General features: G+C 44.8%; 1 protein-coding gene across 4 annotated transcripts in view; it reads left to right on the top strand.

Annotated features, from left to right (window-relative positions):
- Window positions 1–3,662: 3,662 nt before the first annotated feature.
- The window catches only part of LOC144599243 (adiponectin-like), a 37,260-nt gene continuing 18,181 nt past the window's right edge, over window positions 3,663–22,741 (top strand). For 2 of the 4 annotated variants that reach the window (XM_078410003.1, XM_078410002.1), the window contains exons 1-2: window positions 3,663–3,870; window positions 8,569–8,785. The gene's annotated coding sequence lies outside the window, so the exon portion shown is untranslated. Of the gene's footprint in view, window positions 3,871–8,568; window positions 8,786–19,994; window positions 20,060–21,304; window positions 21,628–22,741 lie in introns of those variants that run through there. The other 2 variants (XM_078410001.1, XM_078410004.1) reach the window with 2 other exon arrangements.

Raw genomic sequence — 22,741 nt, 5'->3', positions numbered from 1 at the left:
CCATACCATACCATGCCATGCCATTCCATACCATAAGAGGGGAGGGGGTAGGAGAGGGTGCTGCACCAATGCAGGAGAGGTTTGGGCCCAACGGGTCCACTCGGTCTAGTAATCACTAATAGTCTCTCCTGGCCTCTAGTTGCAGGTTCCAAACTCGTAACTCTCCACAATCATTAACAGCATTGGACTGGAATGGTTTTATTTTTCTGGCGGGACAGTCGCTTGGCAGCATAAAAATTAAGGAGAGGAAGTATAACATAGCAAAGAAGAGTGGGAAGACAGAGGATTGGGACTCTTTTAAAGAGCAACAAAAGTTAACTAAAAAGGCAATACGGGGGGAAAAGATGAGGTACGAGGGTAAACTAGCCAATAATATAAAGGAGGATAGCAAAAGTTTTTTTAGGTACGTGAAGAGGAAAAAAATAGTCAAGGCAAATGTGGGTCCCTTGAAGACAGAAGCAGGGGAATTTATTATGGGGAACAAAGAAATGGCAGACGAGTTAAACCGTTACTTTGGATCTGTCTTCACTGAGGAAGATACACACAATCTCCCAAATGTTCTAGGGGCCGGAGAACCTAGGGTGATGGAGGAACTGAAGGAAATCCACATTAGGCAGGAAATGGTTTTGGGTAGACTGATGGGACTGAAGGCTGATAAATCCCCAGGGCCTGATGGTCTGCATCCCAGGGTACTTAAGGAGGTGGCTCTAGAAATAGTGGAAGCATTGGAGATCATTTTTCAATGTTCTATAGATTCAGGATCAGTTCCTGTGGATTGGAGGATAGCAAATGTTATCCCACTTTTTAAGAAAGGAGGGAGAGAGAAAACGGGTAATTATAGACCAGTTAGTCTGACATCAGTGGTGGGGAAGATGCTGGAGTCAATTATAAAAGACGAAATTGCTGAGCATTTGGATAGCAGTAACAGGATCATTCCGAGTCAGCATGGATTTACGAAGGGGAAATCATGCTTGACAAATCTACTGGAATTTTTTGAGGATGTAACTAGGAAAATTGACAGGGGAGTCAGTGGATGTGGTGTACCTCGACTTTCAGAAAGCCTTCGACAAGGTCCCACATAGGAGATTAGTGGGCAAAATTAGAGCACATGGTATTGGGGGTAGGGTACTGACTTGGATAGAAAATTGGTTGACAGACAGAAAGCAAAGAGTGGGGATAAATGGGTCCCTTTCGGAATGGCAGGCAGTGACCAGTGGGGTACCGCAAGGTTCGGTGCTGGGACCCCAGCTATTTACGATATACATTCATGACTTAGATGAAGGGATTAAAAGTACCATTAGCAAATTTGCAGATGATACTAAGCTGGGGGGTAGTGTGAATTGTGAGGAAGATGCAATAAGGCTGCAGGGTGACTTGGACAGGTTGTGTGAGTGGGCGGATACATGGCAGATGCAGTTTACTGTAGATAAGTGTGAGGTTATTCACTTTGGAAGTAAGAATAGAAAGGCAGATTATTATCTGAATGGTGTCAAGTTAGGAAGAGGGGATGTTCAACGAGATCTGGGTGTCCTAGTGCATCAGTCACTGAAAGGAAGCATGCAGGTACAGCAGGCAGTGAAGAAAGCCAATGGAATGTTGGCCTTCATAACAAGAGGAGTTGAGTATAGGAGCAAAGAGGTCCTTCTACAGTTGTACCGGGCCCTGGTGAGACCACACCTGGAGTACTGTGTGCAGTTTTGGTCTCCAATTTTGAGGAAGGATATTCTTGCTATTGAGGGCGTGCAGCGTAGGTTCACTAGGTTAATTCCTGGAATGGCAGGACTGTCGTATGTTGAAAGGCTGGAGCAATTAGGCTTGTATACACTGGAATTTAGAAGGATGAGGGGGGATCTTATTGAAACATATAAGATAATTAGGGGATTGGACACATTAGAGGCAAGAAACATGTTCCCAATGTTGGGGGAGTCCAGAACAAGGGGCCACAGTTTAAGAATAAGGGGTAGGCCATTTAGAACGGAGATGAGGAAGAACTTTTTCAGTCAGAGAGTGGTGAAGGTGTGGAATTCTCTGCCTCAGAAGGCAGTGGAGGCCAGTTCGTTGGATGCTTTCAAGAGAGAGCTGGATAGAGCTCTTAAGGATAGCGGAGTGAGGGGGTATGGGGAGAAGGCAGGAACGGGGTACTGATTGAGAGTGATCAGCCATGATCGCATTGAATGGCGGTGCTGGCTCGAAGGGCTGAATGGCCTACTCCTGCACCTATTGTCTATTGTCTATTGTCTATAAATGAGCTTTGGTCTGGTTGTTGGCTGGGGTTTCGTCAATGCCAGCATGGGCTCTTTCACTTCCTGCAGAAATAGAATTGAAGGTCGGGTAAACGTCAGGGAACATTCCCACTGATCCAACGATGAAAGGAAGGTCGCAATGGGAGCAGTTGACGCAGTTGACCCAAGAATCCCGTCATTAAGACAACCCCTGCATTTATCTGCCATCCATGGTCAAAGTTATTAAATTAATCTTCAAATGTCGTATGGAACATAGAACATTACAGCTTCATAAGACATTGGTCAGACTCAGCTGGGGTGCTGTGTGTAGCTCAGTCACCACATCATGGGAAAGATGTTCTAGTGCTGGAGAGGGTGCAGATGAGATTCACCAAGATGTTGCCTGGTTTGGAACATTCCAAGGAGAGACTGGAGAGGCTATTTCTATGTTCCATTCAGCAGAGGGTGTTACGAGGGGGTCATCATTGAGGTATGTGGTATAAACGTATGAGGGGTAAAGATAGTGTAGACTACGGGATACTCTTCCTTCCATCAGAGGTGAATAAAATAGCGAGCATTGGGGATGGTGAGTGCCGGGGATGCAATGCTGGAGAGAATGGTGGAAGCAAAGTTGCGAACGGCTTTCAAGGAATGTCTGGATGAACGCTTAAATTGCCTACAGAAAGATGGCCAAGTGCTTGAAGTTGGGATTATGGGGGGGGAGGGGTGGGCGACAAAGGCTGAAGAGGGCCAGGCGTGGAGAGGGACCTTGCATCGCGGGACGACCGTAATGGAGGCCATAGCTGCAGCAGGCCTTTGTGGCCACCTGGAAAAGATGGTTCTGCTGGGTCTGTAAAAGGGTGCCAAGACGGAGCCTCTTGCACATGGACTCAGTGGGCTGTTCTGTGCATACTGTACTAACTGGGGTGATTGTGCTTCCGTACAGGGATAGTTTTACTGAGCTGCATGTAGAAAAATGTATTTCACTGTACCTGGTACACGTGACAATAAAGAAACCATTGGCCATTGACTATTGAAGATGGGATGAATGCAGATGGTTATGCACTAGTTGGTTCAACATGGTGGGCCAACGATCTGTTTGTGCATTGAATGACCATGACGCATGGCACTGTCCACTTTATACTGACTATATTTTTTGTGTAATTTAATGTCTAATTACACAATACTGCATCTTGGCTTTATTAAAAATGACATCTCACTTCTGACTAATTGGGCCATTGAATCTTTACGAGACAGTGCAAACTTTCCAAATACAGAGAAAAACATTCACGCAAGAAATGGTTAAATAAAAAGAAATGTGACACTGACATTTTGCTGCTCTGAGATTAGTCATTAACTTCTTTAACTGGTTGTTATAAGTCCTTGAACTATTTAAAGAACAGGGAGATATAACAACCTCTGCACCTACATTACTGCCATTTGAAAGACAATTTGCAAACACTGTGTTCATTTCTGCAAGGACAGCATATAAATCCCGTAAAATCTGATTGACATTACCATTGCTACTACCTGCGATGAAGCAAAAGTCTTTCAATTCTACATCTGTTATTAAGTAACCTGGTCAAGCTTACCTAACTTGTCAGCGCTATCTGCAGTCTTCGCAATCAGCGGCCTCCCACCAGCCACTGTAAGTACTGCCGAGGTATAATTTATATGGTGTTGACTTTGTGTTTTCAGTGTGGTCAGCAATGGAGAGAAGATAGCCAGCGTGAGGTTGCAGATGATACAAAGCTGGGTGGTAGTGTGAGCTGTGAGGAAGATGCTATGAGGTTGCAGGGTGACTTGGACAGGCTGTGTGAATGGGCGGATGCATGGCAGATGCAGTTTAATGTAGATAAGTGTGAGGTTATCCACTTTGGTGGTAAGAATAAGAAGGCAGATTATTATCTGAATGGTGTCAAGTTAGGAAAAGGCGACGTACAACGAGATCTTGGTGTCCTAGTGCATCAGTCACTGAAAGGAAGCATGCAGGTATAGCAGGCAGTGAAGAAAGCCAATGGAATGTTGGCCTTCATAACAAGAGGAGTTGAGTATAGGAGCAAAGATGTCCTTCTGCAGTTGTATAGGGCCCTAGTGAGACCGCACCTGGAGTACTGTGTGCAGTTTTGGTTTCCAAATTTGAGGAAGGATATTCTTGCTATTGAGGGCGTGCAGCGTAGGTTTACTAGTTTAATTCCCGGAATGGCGGGACTGTCGTATATTGAAAGACTGGAGCGACTAGGCTTGTATACACTGGAATTTAGAAGGATGAGAGGGGATCTTATCGAAACATATAAGATTATTAAGGGGTTGGACATGTTAGAGGCAGGAAACATGTTCCCAATGTTGGAGGAGTCCAGAACCAGGGGCCACAGTTTAAGAATAAGGGGTAGGCCATTTAGAACGGAGATGAGGAAAAACTTTTTCAGTCAGAGAGTTGTAAATCTGTGGAATTTACTGCCTCAGAAGGCAGTGGAGGCCAAGTCTCTGAATGCATTCAAGAGAGAACTAGATAGAGCTCTTAAGGATAGCGGAGTCAGGGGGTATGGGGAGAAGGCAGGAACGGGGTACTGATTGAGAATGATCAGCCATGATCACATTGAATGGTGGTGCTGGCTCGAAGGGCCGAATGGCCTACTCCTGCACCTATTGTCTATTGTCTATGGTTGTTTGTGTGAGGAAGGTTGTTTGTTTTGCTTGTGAATGATTTTTTGATCATGAAGTATTTGAACTGAAGGGTCTATCCTTAATGTTGATTCCTTTCCTTTTCCTGAATGCACATTGCTGTCTGGAATGTGTCTGCACACCTTCCAACTCTCAATCTGAAGAAAGGTCTCAACCCGAAACGTCACCCATTTCTTCTCTCCGGGATGCTGCCTGGACCACTGAGTTACTCCAGCATTTTGTGTCAAATAAAAACTCACTTCCCCAAAGTCATCAGTAATAGATTCAGGGAACAGTTATGACATTTCTCTGTAAACTTCCTGGCAAGTCTGCTGCAAGTAATTTACATTTGCACACGGTTCTTTTTCTGAAACTGTAAGTGTGATAAAACGAAAGATGAAACTAATTTCAGCACTGGAAATGATAATATTTGAAACCTACAAATGATTTGCCTTTATAAACAACCTCAACATCATTGTTTGGTTAAACTATTAAATGCAAAGTGAAATCATTGTGTTACTTTAACATACAATCTGAAAAGAAAAATATTATCATGTTTAATTAGAACAATGCCAGAAGTTTCTTTTCAAAGAACAAACATTTTCTCGTTAGTGAAGACAACATAGCCTCGTGTGGGAAAAAAAATGAAAGAGTGAATTAATGTGAAGTTGATTCCAATTTACTGGAAATGTCATTTGCCATGGTTAATACACTTCAGGACAAATGTCAAAACCATCAAAAATACCGCAGCATAGAAACTTTATTTTTTTAGAGATAAAGAATGCAAACAGGCTCTTTGGCCCACCGAATCCATGCCGACGAGCAATCCCTGTACACTAGCACTATGCTACACACTAGTGACAATTTACAATCAAAGTCAATTAACCTACAAACTTGTATGTCTTTGGATTGTGGGAGGAAACTGGAACACCTGCGGAAATCCCACGTGGTTACAGTTGGAACATACAAACTCTGTACAGACAGCACCCTTAATCACTCGGGTTCAAACCCGGCTCTGGCGCTATAAGGCAGCAACATTACCACCGCACTATCGTGCTATCCCAATTTCACCAAAACTCGTACCTGATTCCCCTACGATTTTGATCAAAATACTGTACCCAGTATGTGAATGCTGGAGATATTCTCTCTAGTTATTGAACAAGGTCGATTTATTTTGTTTATTACCATTCATTTTTTAAATTACTTCCCTTCCTGTTGGATATACTTCAACTAGTATGATGGTAACCTGTTGTGAAATAAAATGGCACTTCATGGCCAGTGATGTGAATCGATAGAGCTTATTTCAATTGATGCATGCCTGCAGGGGAGAGGTCTGATGAGAAACCAATAAGAGTTAGAATATACTGAGCTTTAAACAATTAGAGACAAATACAAAAGACACTTGATCAAATACTAATGAGCTGTTGACCATTGACCCGTTATATTTCTCTGACATAGGTTTGATACTTGATGTCCCAGTGGTACCACATGCTTTCATTTTCACGTGTATTATAATTATGCTACCTCATCCAGTCACCTGTTCATAGCCCTAGGGTGGCACAGTCGCACAGTGGTAGAGTTGCTGCCTCACAGCACCAGAAACCTGGGTTCGGTCCTGTCTACAGGTGCTGTCTGTCCGGAGTTTGCACGTTCTCCCTGTCATTGTCCCTAGTGTGTAGGATAGTGCTCGTGTACGGGATGATCGCAGGTCGGCGTGGACTCGGTTGGCCAAAGGTCTTGTTTCCACGCTGTATTTCTAAAGTCTAAAGTCCATCTGTTTACTATATCTAATCCTTCTGAGTATCATTCACAACTCATCCACCTATTGCAAATTTCCCCAGTGTGGGACAAATAAAGGAATATATTGTCCTTTAACCATAGAGAGCATGAACGATAGAAAGATCGGGTGCAGAGTAGACACTACAGCTGACCCAGCCGAGTCTCTAGCACGTTGACAGTTAATGCTACAATAGACTATTTACCCTGATTGAAAACTGTACATACCAATCAATACTTTAGACTTTAGAGATATAGCGTAGAAACAGGCCCTTTGGCCACCATCCGCACCGACCAGCAATAACCCTGTGTGGTAGCACTATCCAACACTTCATGGACAATTTAAAATTAACAGAAGTCAATTAAGTCTTTGGAATTTGCGACATCTTAAACAGAACCCGACCAAGTAATATAAATATTTTTCTTCGTATTTGACTGATATACAAGATTATATAATATTGATTCAGTTCCATTTCTATGTAAATGAATGCCATACTTCTAGAGTCTCCATGGATATTCTTGTGTCTTAAAGTATATTTTTGTTCAAATAAGGAATTATTTGTCATAGTGTCAGAGAGAGAGAGAGAGAGCGGGAGAGGGGGAGAGGGGGAGAGGGGGGAGAGGGGGAGAGAGGGAGAGAGAGAGAGAGAGAGAGAGAGAGAGAGAGAGAGAGAGAGAGAGAGAGAGAGAGAGAGAGAGAGAGAGACGAGAGAGAGAGAGAGAGAGAGAGAGAGAGAGAGAAGAGAGAGAGAGAGAGAGAGAGAGAGAGGAGAGAGAGAGAGAGAGAGAGAGAGAGAGAGAGAGAGAGAGAGAGAGAGAGAGAGAGAGAGAGAATGGAGAGAGAGAGAGGAGAGATGAGAGAGGAGAGAGAGAGAGAGAGGAGAGTGGACACAGGCTTTTTTGCCCAACTTGCCCACTCCAACAAACATGCCCCATCTACATTAGCCTCACCTGCCTGCATTTGGCCCATATCTTTCTAAATATTGTGAACCAGTAAAATCATTGATGGGTTGTTATTTTAGTTTTTTTTGTTTTAGTTTTATACATACAGCACAGGAACAGGCCATTCGGTCCCCTGAGTCCACGCATTGATCACCCGTAGATCACTAGATCACACTAGTTCTATCCTACACACTAGGGACATTTTTTTTTTTTTACAGAAGCCAATTAACCTACAAACCTGCACATCTTTGAGATGTGGAAGGAAACCGGAGCACCCTGAGAAAACCCACGCGGTCGCAGGGAGAACGTGCAAACTCTGCACAGGCAGCATCCGAGGTCAGGATCGAACCCGGGTCTCTGGTGCTGTGAGGCAGCAGCTCTGTGAGGCAGTTGTCAAATAAGTGTTCCAAAGAACTGGCGTGTTGGTCTTGGTTGGAAGGTCACTGCTACTTATTTAGTGCTTGTCTTGAGCAACAATGTTTATGTGAAATTATCAATAAGGCCTTTGTGAAGAAACAATTCTTCCCATTCAACACTTTTACACTTGGCCTTTCTCCAAGATATATATATGAATGACTGGGCACCTCAAACAATAGGATTAAGAGCAGAATCAAGAGCAGAAAGGCCAAGTTAGAAAATTTCACTCAATTGCAAATCATGTGTAGAAAATGAAATACCTCGACTCTTTGATTTCTTTCCTCCATTACTCACAAATAGTTGGCCAAATAAATACTTCCCTGCAAAATGTGTTTTCCAACACAGCTTGGTTTAAAGAAAATCAGTGGAGCTAGAATATTAAACCAAGATTTCCCAGCTGTACGAAACAGAAATACCTAAAAACTCACAATGTTGCAAGCTTGTAAAAATGACAGTGTTTTGGATCACAAAAAAACAACAGTTAACAGGTGGGTATTAGGGAAGGTTTGCATGCCTATAAAACGTACATCTGCAAATTTCCCAACAGCAGCCAATGTGGAACAGGAGAGCACTCTGGAGACATTGACGAAGATGGTCTTCTCTAACACATTCCCTTGTTACTGGGAACAGCTGTATTGCCTCTATTACTGTCCATTTGAGCATTTGACTGAGGCCTATGGTGAACGAAAAGCGATAAAGGCAGGGTCGGACAAATCCAGCGATGTAACATTCCCAAGGCAAAATAAAAAGAGCTTCTTCTTACAGTGAGTATTCTCGATATTTTTTGCATTCAGTATATTGTACAGAATTGGCTTCTACATGGTAGGAAGTAGAGGGTGATAGTGGAGGGTTGTTTTCTGACTGGAGACCTGTGACAAGTGATGTGCCTCAGGGATCAGAGCTGGGCCCATTTCTGTTTGTCATCCATGCCAACAATGTGATGAGAAAATCATGATGAATACCTCATTGCCACGGACAGCAACAGAATTAACAAGGAAGAATCATCAGGAAGGCTGGCTCTGTCCTGGGGGTGAAGTTGGATTCACTGGAGATGGTCTTGGAGGGGGAGGATGCTCCTCAAACTGCGGAGCATCTTGGGCAATATAGCTCACCCTCTCCATGACGCACAGGTCAATGAAGTGCACCTTCAGCAACAGACTGGTTCCACCAAGATGCAGCACAGAACGCCACAGGAGATTCTTTTCCCCTGTGACTATCAAACTGTACAACTCCTCCCCCTTCTGTCATGGGGTAGACTGATTCCCCTCCCACTCCCCAATCTTTGCACATCCCTAATCCTGGACTTTCCATTCGTCACTTTAATTTCATGTTTCATGTATCTTGTGTTTTAGGACTGTTGGAAGACCAATTTCGCTCCTGGGATAAATAAAGTTCTATCATATCGCATCGTATTATATCATATCATATTGTATTGAAATTTACCGAATAGTGAAAGGCCTGGATAGAGGCCTGGATAGAGTGGATGTGGAGAAGATGTTTCCACTAGTGGGGAGCGTCTAGGTCCAGAGGCCTTAGCCTCAGAATAAATGGACGTAGCTTTAGAAACTGCAGATGCTGGTTTAAATCGAAGGTAGACACAAAATGCTGGAGTAACTCAGCGGGTCAGGCAGCATCTCAGGAGAGAAGGAATGGGTGATGTTTCAGGTCGAGACCCTTCTTCAGACTGATGTCAGGAGAGGGGGCGGGACAAAGATAGGATGTAGTCGGGGACAGGAAGACTTGTGGGAGAACTGGGAAGGGGGAGGGGATAGAGAGGGGAAGCAAGGACTACCTGAAGTGGGAGGTCAATGTTCACACCGCCGGGGTGTAAACTGCCCAAGTGAAATATGAGGTGCTGTTTCTCCAATTTGCGCTGGGCCTCACTCTGATAATGGAGGAGGCCCAGGACAGAAAGATCAGATTGGGAATGGGAGGGGGAGTTGAAGTGCTGAGCCACCGGGAGATCGGGTTGGTTGAGACAGACTGAGCGGAAGTGTTCATTGAAACGATCGCTGAGCCTACGCTTGGTCTCGCTGATGTAGAGAAGTTGACATCTGGAACAGCAGATACAATAGATGAGGTTGGAGGAGGTGCAGGTGAACCTCTACCTCACCTGGAAAGACTGTTTGGATCCTTGAATGGGGTCGAGGGGGGAGGTAAAGGGACAGGTGTTGCATCTCCTGCGGTTGCAGGGGAAAGTACCTGGGGAGGGGTGGTTTGGGGGGGAAGGGACGAGTGGACCAGGGAGTTTCGGAGAGAACGGTCTCTGTGGAAAGCAGAAAGGGGTGGAGATGGGAAGATAGTGGACAGTAGTGGGATCCCATTGGAGGTGGCGGAAATGTTGGAGGATAATTTGTTGTTTGTGACTGAATATAGAAATTGGAACATCAGTGTTACAGTTGTATAACACTTTGGATAGGCCGTACATGTGTTAAGTTTTGGTCACCCTGGTGTAGGAAAGATGCCATTAGCTAGAAAGAGCACAGAAAAGAGCTACAAGGATGCTGACAGGATTTGAGGGCCTAAGATATAGGCAGAGTTGGGAAGGCTGGGACTTTATTCCTTGGAGTGCAGGGGGCTGAGGAGTAATCTTATGGGGATTTATAAAATCATGAGTGGAATAGATCGGGTGAGTCTTTTATCCAGGGTAGGGGAACCAAGACCTCGAGAAAATAGGTTTAAGGTGAGAGGGGAAAGTATTAGAGTCAGCATTTCACATAGAGGGTGTTGGGTTTAGGCATAAGGTGAGAGGGGATAGATTTAATAGGAATCTGAGGGGCAATCGTTTCACGCAGAGGAGCTGGCTATGTGGAACAAGCTGGCAGAGAGTCAGCATGGTGACGCAGCAGTAGGGCTGCTGCTTTACAGCCCCAGAGATCTGGGTTTGATCCTGACTAGAGGGGTTGTCGGTATGGAGCTTGTATGGAGCTTGTATGACCGTGTGGATTTCCCCCGGGTGCTCTGGTTTCCTCCCAAACTCCAAAGACGTACAGGTTTGTATGTTAATTGGCTTTGATAAAGATTGTAAATTGTCTCTAGTTGTTGGATAGTGCTAATGTATGGGGATCGATAGTCAGCATGGACTTGGTGGCCCGAAGGGCATGTTTCCGTGCTGTATCGCTAAACTAAACTAAACTAAACTAAACATTTGGATAGGTAGGAAAGGCGGATAGGAAATGATCAGAAAGTTATAAGCCACATGCTGACAAATGGGACTAGTTTAGATGGGGAGTATGGATTGGCATGGACAATAGACAATAGACAATAGGTGCAGGAGTAGGCCATTCGCTCCTTCGAGCAAGCGGCTCCATTCAATGTGATCATGGCTGATCATCCACTATACCCCGTTCCTGCCTTCTCCCTATATCCCTTGACTCCGCTATCTTTAAGAGCTCTATCTAACTCTCTCTTGAAAGCATCCAGAGAATTAGCCTCCACTGCCTTCTGAGGCAGAGAATTGCACAGATTCACTATTCTCTGGGTAAGAAAGATTTTCCTCATCTTCGTTCTAAATGGCCGACCCCTTATTCTTAAACTGTGGCCCCTGGTTCTGGACTTCCCCAACATCGGGAACATATTTCCTGCCTCTGGCGTGTTCAATCCCTTAATAATCTTATATGTTTCTATAAGATCCCCTCTCATCTTTCTAAATTCCATTGTACACAAGCTCAGTCGCTCCAATCTTTCAGCATATGACAGTCCCGCCATCCCAGGAATTAACTTCGTGAACCTACACTGCACTCCCTCAATAGCAAGAATGTCCTTTCTCAAATTAGGAGACCAAAAGTGCATACAATACTCCAGGTGTGGTCTCACCAGGGCCCTGTACAACTGCAGAAGGACCTATTTGCTCCTATATTCAACTCCTCTTGTTATGAAGGCCAACATGCCATTAGCTTTCTTCACTGCCTGCTGTACCTGCATGCTTACTTTCAGTGACTGATGTACATGGACACCCAGATCTCGTTGAGCTTCCCCTTTTCCTAACTTGACACCATTCAGATAATAATCTGTCTTCCTTTTCTTGCCACCAAAGTGGATAACCTCACATTTATCCACATTAAATTGCATCTGCCATGCATCTGCCCACTCACCCAACCTGTCCAAGTCACCCTGCATCCTCATAGCATCCTCCTCACAGTTCACACTGCCACCCAGCTTTGTGTCATTTGCAAATATGCTGATGTTACTTTGAATCCCTTCATCTAAATCATTAATGTATCTTGTAAATAGCTGCGGTCACAGCACCGAGCCTTGCAGTACCCCACTAGTCACTGCCTGCCAATCTGAAAGGGACCCGTTAATCCCTCCTCCTTGTTTCCTGTCTGCCAACCAATTTTCTATCCATGTCAGTACCCTACCCCCAATACCATGTGCTCTAATTTTGCCCACTAATCTCCTCTGCGGGACATTATCAACTCACCTGTTCAACTCATCTGGCATTTCCTTGTTCCCCATAATAAATTCACCTGCTTCTGTCTTCAAGGGATCCACATTTGTCTTAGCTATTTTTTTCCTCTTCACATACCTAAAGAAGCTTTTACTATTCTCTTTTATATTCGTGGCTAACTTACCTCCGTACCTTATCTTTTCTCCCCGTATTGCCTTTTTAGTTATCTTCTGTTGCTCTTTAAAAGATTCCCAATCCTCTGGCTTCCAGCTCATCTTTGCTATGTTATACTTCTCTTTTATTTTTATACTGTTCTTGACTTCCCTTGTCAGCCACAGTCGCCTCTTACTCCCCTGAGAATCTTTCTTCCTCTTTGGATTGAACTGATCCTGTACCTTCTGTATTATTCCTAGAAATACCTACCATTGTTGTTCCACTGTCATCCCTGCTCGGGTCTCTTTCTAGTCAACTTTGGACAGCTCCTCCCTCATGCCTCCATGCCTGCATGCCTCCTTTGCTCAACTGTAATACTGACACTTCCGATTTTCCCTTCTCCCTCACAAACTGTAGATTAAAACTTATCATATTATGGTCACTACCTCCTCATGGCTCCATTGCCTTGAGCTTCCTTATCAAATCCGGTTCATTGCACAACACTAAATCCAGAATTAAGCTGAAGTGCTTTTTTCCAAAATGAATCTTGATCAGAAATGAAAACAGATTGGTGCACCACATCGGAAATGTTATCTCCTATTTTACATCAGTCAGCAACTCTGGGCTGCACATGACAGCTTGCAGAGCAGCAGAAATTATTATCTTCAGCCCTAGTAGGAAAAAAAGGAACTCAAGCAAGTTGCGCCTCATTTAATAACAGCGGGATCCCACCAAAATAAAATTGTACACGCACATTACACATATTATGCTGCACTCAACACGAGAAGAGGAACTTCAATGTTCAAACGATCCAAGTTTGATTTTACTCGACATGACAGATCACTTCCAGATGAAATTGCACAATCATTTCGGGTGTGATTCATGCATGCTGGTTGCACAACAAATGTAGCTACTGATCACGTAACATCAATTTTGTTCTTTCCTGGTACAATGGGGCAGATAGTAGAGCTGCTGCCTCACAGCTCCGGTAACCTGGGTTTGATTCTGACGTTGGGTGTTGTATGGGGAACAGACTTTTTTCCTGTGTCTGCATGGGTTTCCTTCAAGTGCTTGTTTTCTCCCACATTGTGCTAATTGGTTGATTTAATTGTCCATTGTAATCTACCTCTGGTGTAGCTGGGTGGTAGGGGAAGTTGATTGGTATGTGAGAGAGAATAGGTTGCAAGGAAGCTACTTGGCAAGTGGGATTGATGTAGAAGCCAACGTTGAACTGATGAGCCAGATATTCTCCTTCTGCAATGTGAGACAATGTGAGAATTTGGACCTTTAGGATACAAGCTATGACTGTTCTTTGACCGTCTCTCTGGAAATCAGAATAGTTTAGTTTAGTTTACTTTACTTTAGTTTTAGTTTAGTTTAGTTTAGAGATACAGCGCGGAATCAGGCCTTTCGGCCCACTGAGCAGCGATCCCTGTAAACTAGCACTATCCTACACACAAGGGACAATTTAAAAAAAATTATGAAACCAATTAACCTACAAACCCGTATGTCTTTGGAGTGTGGAAGTAAACTGAAGCACCCGGAAAAAAAAACCCCACGTGGTCACAGGGAGAGCGTACAAACTCTGTACGTACTTTAGTTCAGTTCAGTTCAGTCAAGTACACTACAGTATTGTATTGTCATGTGTACCAAGATACAGTGAAAAGCTTGTTCTGCAATAGATCCTCTTCTGAAACAGCACACAGAGAGTCACCATGTTCCGGTGCCATAATGCAATTTCCAAGACTTAGCCTAAGAGGTGTGCAATTTCTTATAAGCTCACTTTAAGGCCCATTATCCTGCAACACTGGATCAATGAAGTAAGAGTTGCCCCAGCGCAATGCTGTCGGCCTCTTCCACTGATACTCTGTATTGAACCCTTTGACTGTACAAGTGGATTCTTGTCTGTTGTTTTTTTTGATAGTTAAGGAATGAACTTCTCTGCTGAAGCTGTGAAGTTTTTCCAATTGATTGCATAAACCTTCTGAAATCCAGGGACGACAATGCACACAGAATATATACTGTATGTTGATATATAATCACTGAGGCTCCAGTGGTACTACTGGCAGCACTCCATTACTGGAGGGTTATTATGACTGGCAATGCAGAGTGTCAATGACCTTGGGTCGGCTAACACCAATGTGCCCGTCCACAGAAAGACCACTGCCTCAGTCCTCAGCAACAGCATGTCTGGTCTAGGTTTCTTTGATGCACAATGTATTTATAATCTTGGATTTGCCAAAGCTGCCTTCACTGAGATATGTGAAATGTTGCAATCTCGGGTGTAGACTGCTAGGTCAAAGTCATTTGGATTCTAAACTTCCTCATCCTGGGCAGCGACCAAGATCACAATTTGCTGCTAACTGTTGCTTCGGAGAGGAGACACGGGAAGTAAACTTGCAAAGAAATGGTTTCATCAAAGAAAGACGCAGAACTTTGGAGTAACTCAGCGGGTCAGGCGGCATCTCTGCAGGACATGGATGTGCAACGTTTTGGATTGGGAACTTTCTTCAGACAATGCCTACAGAATACAGAATACAGAATAGCTTTTATTGTCATTCGTTTTACCGAACAAAATTAATTTGCCAGCAGTACAACAAAACAAAAAACACAAGACACACGACCCCAACACAAACATCCATCACAGTGACTCCAAACACCCCCTCACTGTGATGGAGGCAAAAAAACTTCCTCTCTCTTCCCCCATGCCCCTCCCACGGACAGACAGCTCGACCCCTACCGAGGCGACCGACCCGCACAGCCCCCGCAAGGAGATGGAAAGTCCCCGCGGCCGAGCCGCACCGGGCGCTGGAAAATCCCGCGGCTGTACCGGGTAATGGAAGGCCCCACGGCCGAGCCGTACCGGGAGATGGAAGGCCCCGCGGCCGAGCCGTACCGGGTGCTGGAAAATCCCGCGGCTGTACCGGGTGATGGAAGGCCCCGCGGCCGAGCCGTACCGGGAGATGGAAGGCCCCACGGCCGAGCCGTATCGGGCGATGGAAGGCCCTGTGGCCGAGCCGTATCGGGCGATGGAAGGCCCTGTGGCCGAGCCGTACCGGGTGATGGAAGGCCCCGTGGCCGAGCCGCACCGGCGATGGAAAGTCCCGCGGCCGAGCCGCGCCGCGCTGGAAAGTCCTACGGCCGCACCGGGCGATGGAAAATCTCCAGAGATGCTGCCTGATCCACTGAGTTGCTCCAGCACTTTGCCTCTTTTTTTTGTAAACCAGCATCCTCAGTTCCTTGTGCCTACAATGATTTCATCGACATTGATTTCAGTGAGGAACAAGCTGCATCTCATACAATGGAACATCTCAGCATTGCCGACTTCTCACAAGCACAGGACTCCTTTAATAAGCCAGACCTTGCTATCAACCTTTCTCCATATCTCTGTCTGCAGCTTATTCTGCATCAGATTTCTTCAGGCAATGCCATTTTCCCAGCAAGCACCCATGACTCCTTCATGCTAAGGATGTCCAGACTGCCGGGCATCTTCCCCATATGGCAAAAAGTGCTACTTTACGGCTGCTCGTGTTTTTTTAATTTCAAAAATAACCTTTAGTCAGAAAAAAAATGTAAATTAGAGTCATAGAGACATAGAGTCTTATAGCATGGAAGCATGTCTTACAGTCTTCAGCCCAACTTGCCCGCACCGGCCAACATGTCCCATCTACACTAATCCCACCTGCCTGTATTTGGCCCATCTACTTTTAAACCTGTACTAGCCACGTACCTATCTAAACAAAATCTGTGCAAAAACTCTTCAATCATTCTCAGTGTCTATACATTCAATAGTGCCATTCTCAGAAATGTTCGCACCTGTCTCGCAAGAAAATGCCTCTGTTACCCATGTGGTACCCAGTGGTGATATCAATTCCCTTGTTTAGTTTAGAGATACAGCATGGAAACATCCCCATTGACGAACTGCACACTGCAAGGGCCAGGAAGCAAGCGAGCAAGATCATATCTGAGCCCTCTCACCCTGGCCACAAACTCTTTGAAACACTTCACTAAATTAAATGTTCCACCAATTAACCTTCCATAAATGAACACCTGTTCAGCCACAAGGGAACGCCATCTTGCATGTTCCAAATGAGCAGCCAGAAAGTGCAGCAGCTGATGTTTTTCGCATCTGCATTTCACCCATAAAATCATTTTTCAGCCAAGTGGGACATGGACACCATTGTCTACCATTGTGCTGGTGACCATGGCTGGGACCTTTCTGCAGCTCCCTCTTCCCTGGCCGCTTCAGGTTATATCAGCTACAACTGGCATTTGGCAAACCACTGCGGTATCAGCAAGGTTTGCAACGTCAAGCTTGAAGGTTCATCTCACGAATGTCTCCTTTGTCAGATGAATACAGGAAGAATGAACAGTGGAGGTTGTGCAGATTGCGGGCTTTCCCACAGCCCACAGTGGCTTTAACACTCTTAATGTTTCACATGGATCCTATGTGAATTCTGTCTTTTACCCAAATGGAAAGTCTTTCCACTGCTTCATTTTGCATCTGCCGTGTGTCCGCAGGCATGGAATTATGTGGGTTCATGCATGGTAAGTTTGCAGCAATTTACAGAGCCAAAATCATTCATCCATCATGGCAAATCAAATGGGATATTTCTAAAGCAGAGATTGACAGATTTTTGATTACTACAGATGTCAGGTGCTTTGGGGAGAAGACAGGAGATTGGGGTTGAGAGGGAACGATAGATCAGCCATGATTGAATGGTGGAGGAGACTTGATGGGCTAAATGGCCTAATTCTGCTCCTATAACTTATGAATTTAAGAACTAAAAAGGTGACAAGGGCTTCCCGCAAACTTTTAGTTTAAAGATATAGCATGGAAACAGGCCCTTCGGCCCACCGAGTTCACGCCGACCATTGGTCACCCGTTCACACTAGTTCTACATTATCCCACTTCCTCATCTCCTCCCAACACAATCAGGGGGCAATTTACAGAGGCCAATTAATTTAGAAACCTGCACGTCTTTGGGATGTGGGAGGAAACCGGAGCACCCGTAGGGAAACTACACGATCACAGGGATAATGTGCAAACTCCACATGGGCAGCACCCAGGGTCAGGGTCAAGCTGGGTTTCTGGCGCTGTGAGGCAGCAGCTCTAGCAGCAAATGATGTGTGACACAGGGCAACCACACACACACACATGCAGAGTAAGCAAACAGCAGGCTTCCTGTGACAGCAAGGATCCTGCAAGAACAGACCGCAGGCAAGCTGAAACTATGATTCTACTGCACTCCTTCTTTGCTTCAATGCTTCGACAAACAACCTCTCAAGACTTGTTGCGACCAGCTGTTGACGGCACATCCTCCTACCGGGAAAGAATACCGTCTGCCAGGCATTAAACCCAGGAGCACAAGGGGAAGGAAGCAGATGAGGAGTGGGCAAAGGAGGCGGACGATGTGGCAGAGACTCACTTAGGGCAGCACGAGATTCAGGAATAAAATCCCATTAACATCAACTCCAGTTCCTCATTCATTGACCATTCCAGCCCCTACACTGACCATCGCATCATTCTGCTGGTGTCGGTGAAGTCTTCCAGAAAGCCTGAGACCAGCGTCAAAAGCAAAGATTGACACAAAGTGCTGGAGTAACTGCACTTTGGCTGAGACCCTTCTGAAGAAGTCTGAAGTCTGAAGTAGTCTTGACCCAAAACATCACCCATTCCTTCTCCCCAGAGATGCTGCCCATCCCGCTGAGTTACTCAAGCACTTTGTGTCTATTCTCGGTTTAAACCAGCATCTCCAGTTCCTTCCTACACATCAAAAGCAAAGAGGTGGCTTACAATGCAAAATAATATTGAGTGGTAGCACAGTATACAAGCATATTATAAATGGAGCTATGTCAGTTGTGAAAGGACATGCAGGATAGTGAGTTTGGAGAGGAGTCTTTGATAATATCCAGCATGTCAGTATTTTAGAATGTAGAGATGTTGGATGTATTTGAGGTTGGATAAATCCCCAGATACAAGATATGAAATACAAGGAAAGACATTGCTGGGACATGGATGGAGATGTTTGCAGTTTCGGTAGCCACAGGTGAGGTGCCAGAGACTGGAGGATAGCTAATGTTGTTCCCTTATTTAAAAAAGGGCAGGAGGGATAGAACTACAGGCTCGTGAGCCAAATGACAGTGACAGGGAATTGGGATTATTGGAGAAAGTTCTAAGGGAGAAGATTTATGTATGCTTGGAGAGGTAGGGACATGGCTGTGTGTGAGGGGGATATCCTGAATGACTAATTTGATTGAGTTATTTGAGGAGACCGGGCAGTAGATGTTGTCTACTTGGATTTTAGCAAGGCATTTGACTAGATCCTGCATTGTAAACTGGTCCAGAAGGACAAAGTTTTTGATTGTAACTCAGGACAGAGGAGGTTTCCGAGAATGATCCCAGGAATGATTGGGTTAACATATGATGAACATTTGAAGGCACTGGACCTGTACCCGCTGGAGTTTAGAAGGCTGAGGGGGCGTTTCATTGAAACTTACCAAATAGTGAAAGGCCTGGACAGAGTGGATGTGGATAAAGGAAGCCATGCACTGTTTTGAATTTCTTGTACGTGTTTTTAATCTGGGAATAACTGTGCATTGTTCCCTGAAGGTGGAATCTCATGTGGATAGGGTGGTGAAGAAGGCATTTGGTATGCTTGCCTTTATAAATCAGAGCATCGAATATAGAAGTTAGGATGTAATGTTAAAATTGTACAGGGCATTGGTGAGGCCGAATCTGGAGTATGGTGTGCAGTTCTGGTCGCCAAATTATAGGAAGGATGTCGACAAAATGGAGAGGGTACAGAGGAGATTTACTAGAATGTTGCCTGGGTTTCAGCACTTAAGCTACAGAGAGAGGTTGAACAGGTTGGATCTTTATTCTTTGGAGCGTAGAAGGTTGAGGGGGGACTTGATAGAGGTTTTTAAAATTTTAAGAGGGACGGACAGAGTTGACGTGGGTAGGCTTTTCCCTTTGAGAGTGGGGAAGATTCCAACAAGGGGACATAACTTCAGAATTAAGGGACAAAAGTTTAGGGGTAACATGAGGGGTAACTTCTTTACTCAGAGGGTGGTGGCTGTATGGAATGAGCTTCCGGTGGAAGTGGTGGAGGCAGGCTCGATTTTATTATTTAAGAGTAAATTGGATAGGTATATGGATGGGAGGGGATTGGAGGGTTATGGTCTGAGAGCGGGTAGATGAGACTAGGTCAGAGAACGTGGTCGGCGTGGACTGGTAGGGCCGAACGGGCCTGTTTCCGTGCTGTAATTATTATATGGTTATATATGGTTATATGGTTAAGAGTAAAGTTTATTTTTGAAAGAATAAAGTGCTCCTTTGGTTGTTCGTTGTTTCTTGTAAACCACTGTAACTTGTTACCATGATGCTGAAAATAGATGACATTGCTTTTAATAAATCGCTTTTGCAGTTCACAGGTACCGCTTGACAAGACATCTATTCCATTCCTATTCGAAACCACAGTGGCTGAAAGAAGTTAAGCATAACAAGGCACAGTGTCACGGCAGTTGAGTTGCTGCCTTACAGCACCAATGACACGGGTTCGATCCTAACTACAGGGGCTGTCTGTGTGGAGTTTGCACATTCTCCTTGTGACCACGTGGGTTTCCACCGCTTGATCCAGTTTCCACTCACGCCCCAAGGACAAACAGGTTTGCAGGTTAATTGTCCCAAGTGTGTAGGATAGAACTAGTGTACAAGTGACGGCTGGTTGGCGCAGACTCGGTGGGCCGAAGGGCCTGTTTCTATGCGGTATCTCTAATTTTAAAAAGGCTATTATTTTCCACCCAGAAATAAAGAATGAATTATCAAATATCAAGCATATCAAAAAAAGTACCTGCAGCATTTATGAAGCAATGTTCAAATCTTGGCATGACTTTGGTAATGTACTGAAAATGAAACAATTTTGGTGTAGTCATTGTGCAAGCGGAACAGTGTAAACACAAAAAAATGAAGAATTCCCCCACTTGTCTAATCCACTTGTCTAATCACGGTGGTGCAGCGATAGAGTCAGGGCCGTTTTTACAGCATTATGGGCCCCCGGGCAAAGCAGTGTACTGGGGTCCCTACCGTTACTCTCCCCCACCCCTCTTTCCCTACCAGCCCCCCCCCCCCCGCTGTCGTGCCGGCGAAAAGCACTTACCGAAAAGCACTTAGCGATGGACTTAGGGTGCTACATTGTTGCGAAAAGCACTTACAGATCGCTGTGAGAAGCACTTAGTGACCGAAAATGTTGCGAAAAAAGCACTTATTGAACCTACATTTTTAAAGTAGTATTTATTTATTGCAAGTCACTTAACATACACAGATCAGCATGGGGCCCCTATGCTCGTGGGCCCCCGGGCAAGTGCCCATCAGGCCCATGCGTTAAGACGGCCCTGGATAGAGTTGCTGCCTTACAACGCTTGCAGCGCCGGAGACCTTGGTTCAATCCTGACTATGTGTGCTGCCTGTATTGAGTTTGTACATTCTCCCCGTGACCGCGTGGGTTTTCTCCCAGATCTTCGGTTTCCTCCCACGTTCCAAAGACATACAGATTCGTAGGTTAATTTGCTTGGTGTATGTGTAAAGTTGTCCCTAGTGTGTGTAGGATAGTGTTAATGTGCAGGGATCGCTGGTCAGCGCAGGCTTGGTGGGCTGAAGGGCCTGTTTCCGCGCTGTAACTCTAAACTAAACCAAGGGTTCTTTCACATTTACCTCAATAAACTGGTGAAACTTAAATTTACCATTGCAGTCAGGAGAAGGTAACATAGAATGTTGCCTGACTTTCTGAGTGTTTCCAACATTACTTTTCTTTCAGATTTCCAGCATCTGTGTTTTCTTGTTTCTATCTACAGGGCTGAAGTGTCTGTCTAGATGAAATCAAGTCCCAGGATTTCCCGACTCAGTGCTTTGGGATGCAGAAAAATAACCTAAAAGCTGTCCGAAGAAGAATCCCAACCTGAAAAGTCACCTAATCATGTTCTCCAGTGATGCTGCCTGACCTCTGAGTTACTCCAGTACATTGGTTATCTAACCTAGAAGCTGTGTGGAGCATTCATTTGGTATGAGTTCCATATAGTCATGGTTGTGATGATTCATCAGAGTGAATAATTTGCCAAAAATCACAAGTTTCTTTGTTTATTTGAATACAATGCTTCGCATTGTGATGCCTGCATAATCAAATCATAGCATGTTCCTTGTACCCTTCCATATCTCATTTCCCTCTTCTCTGACTTTCAGTCTGAAGAAGAATCTTGACCTGAAATGTCAGCCATTCCTTCTCTCCAGAGATGCTGCTTGTCCTGCTGAGTTACTCCAGCATTTTGTGTCTATCTCTACTGGTTTACACCGAAGATAGACACAAAATGCTGGATTAACTCAGCAGGCCAAGCAGCAAAGAAAAAAAAACTTTCAGATAGTCCTGTCAAATTAGCAATGAGTGATCAGCCTACATGAGGGTATATGTGTCCCAGTAAATTCAGGACCAAGCTTTGGGAATCAGGGGCCACAGTCTGGCAATGACACCCTTTGACAATAATAATTTCCTCTTCCGATAACTGCTTTTCAAATCGAGCCCACATTTTAGATGAGATAATTCGCTGATGAATGTGACATGACTGCATTTAAGTGTCAGGATATGAAGTTAATCCCTGTATCAGTCTCTTTGTGGTTTGCCTCGTTTATGTTAGGTTTAGGTTTAGGTTTAGATTTATTGTTGTCTCAAGTACGGTGGTGCAGTGAAGAGCTTTGTTTTGCATGCTATCCAAACAGATCAGATATACCATACAAGCCTGAGAATGGAGGGGAAGAATCTGTTCCTGAGTCTGGCGGTCCATGTTTTCAAGCATCTGTACCTTGTGCCGGATGGGAGCAGGGAGAAGAGGGAATGACTGGGGTGGGAAAAGTCTTTGATTATTTGGCTGCTTTTCCAAGGCAGAGTGAAGTGTAGATGGAGTCAATGGTGGGTAGTGTGGTCTGTGTGATGGGCTGGACTACATCTACAACTCTGTGCAATATCTTGTGGTCTAGTCTAATGTTGCACTCCAAAGGTCTTATTCTTCCTGGCCTCAGCTCCTGGTCTCACTCCCAAATGCATTGAGGATATACAAGGAGAGATTCTGGAGTTATGGAAGCAGACACCCTCTCCTATTGTAAAGTGCTTACACAGTTAGATAT

This window comes from Rhinoraja longicauda, chromosome 13, assembly GCF_053455715.1.
Source record: "Rhinoraja longicauda isolate Sanriku21f chromosome 13, sRhiLon1.1, whole genome shotgun sequence".
NCBI lineage: Eukaryota > Metazoa > Chordata > Chondrichthyes > Rajiformes > Arhynchobatidae > Rhinoraja > Rhinoraja longicauda.
The sequence above is the reverse complement of the archived record's forward strand: the minus strand, read 5'-3'. Positions and strand labels throughout refer to the sequence as shown.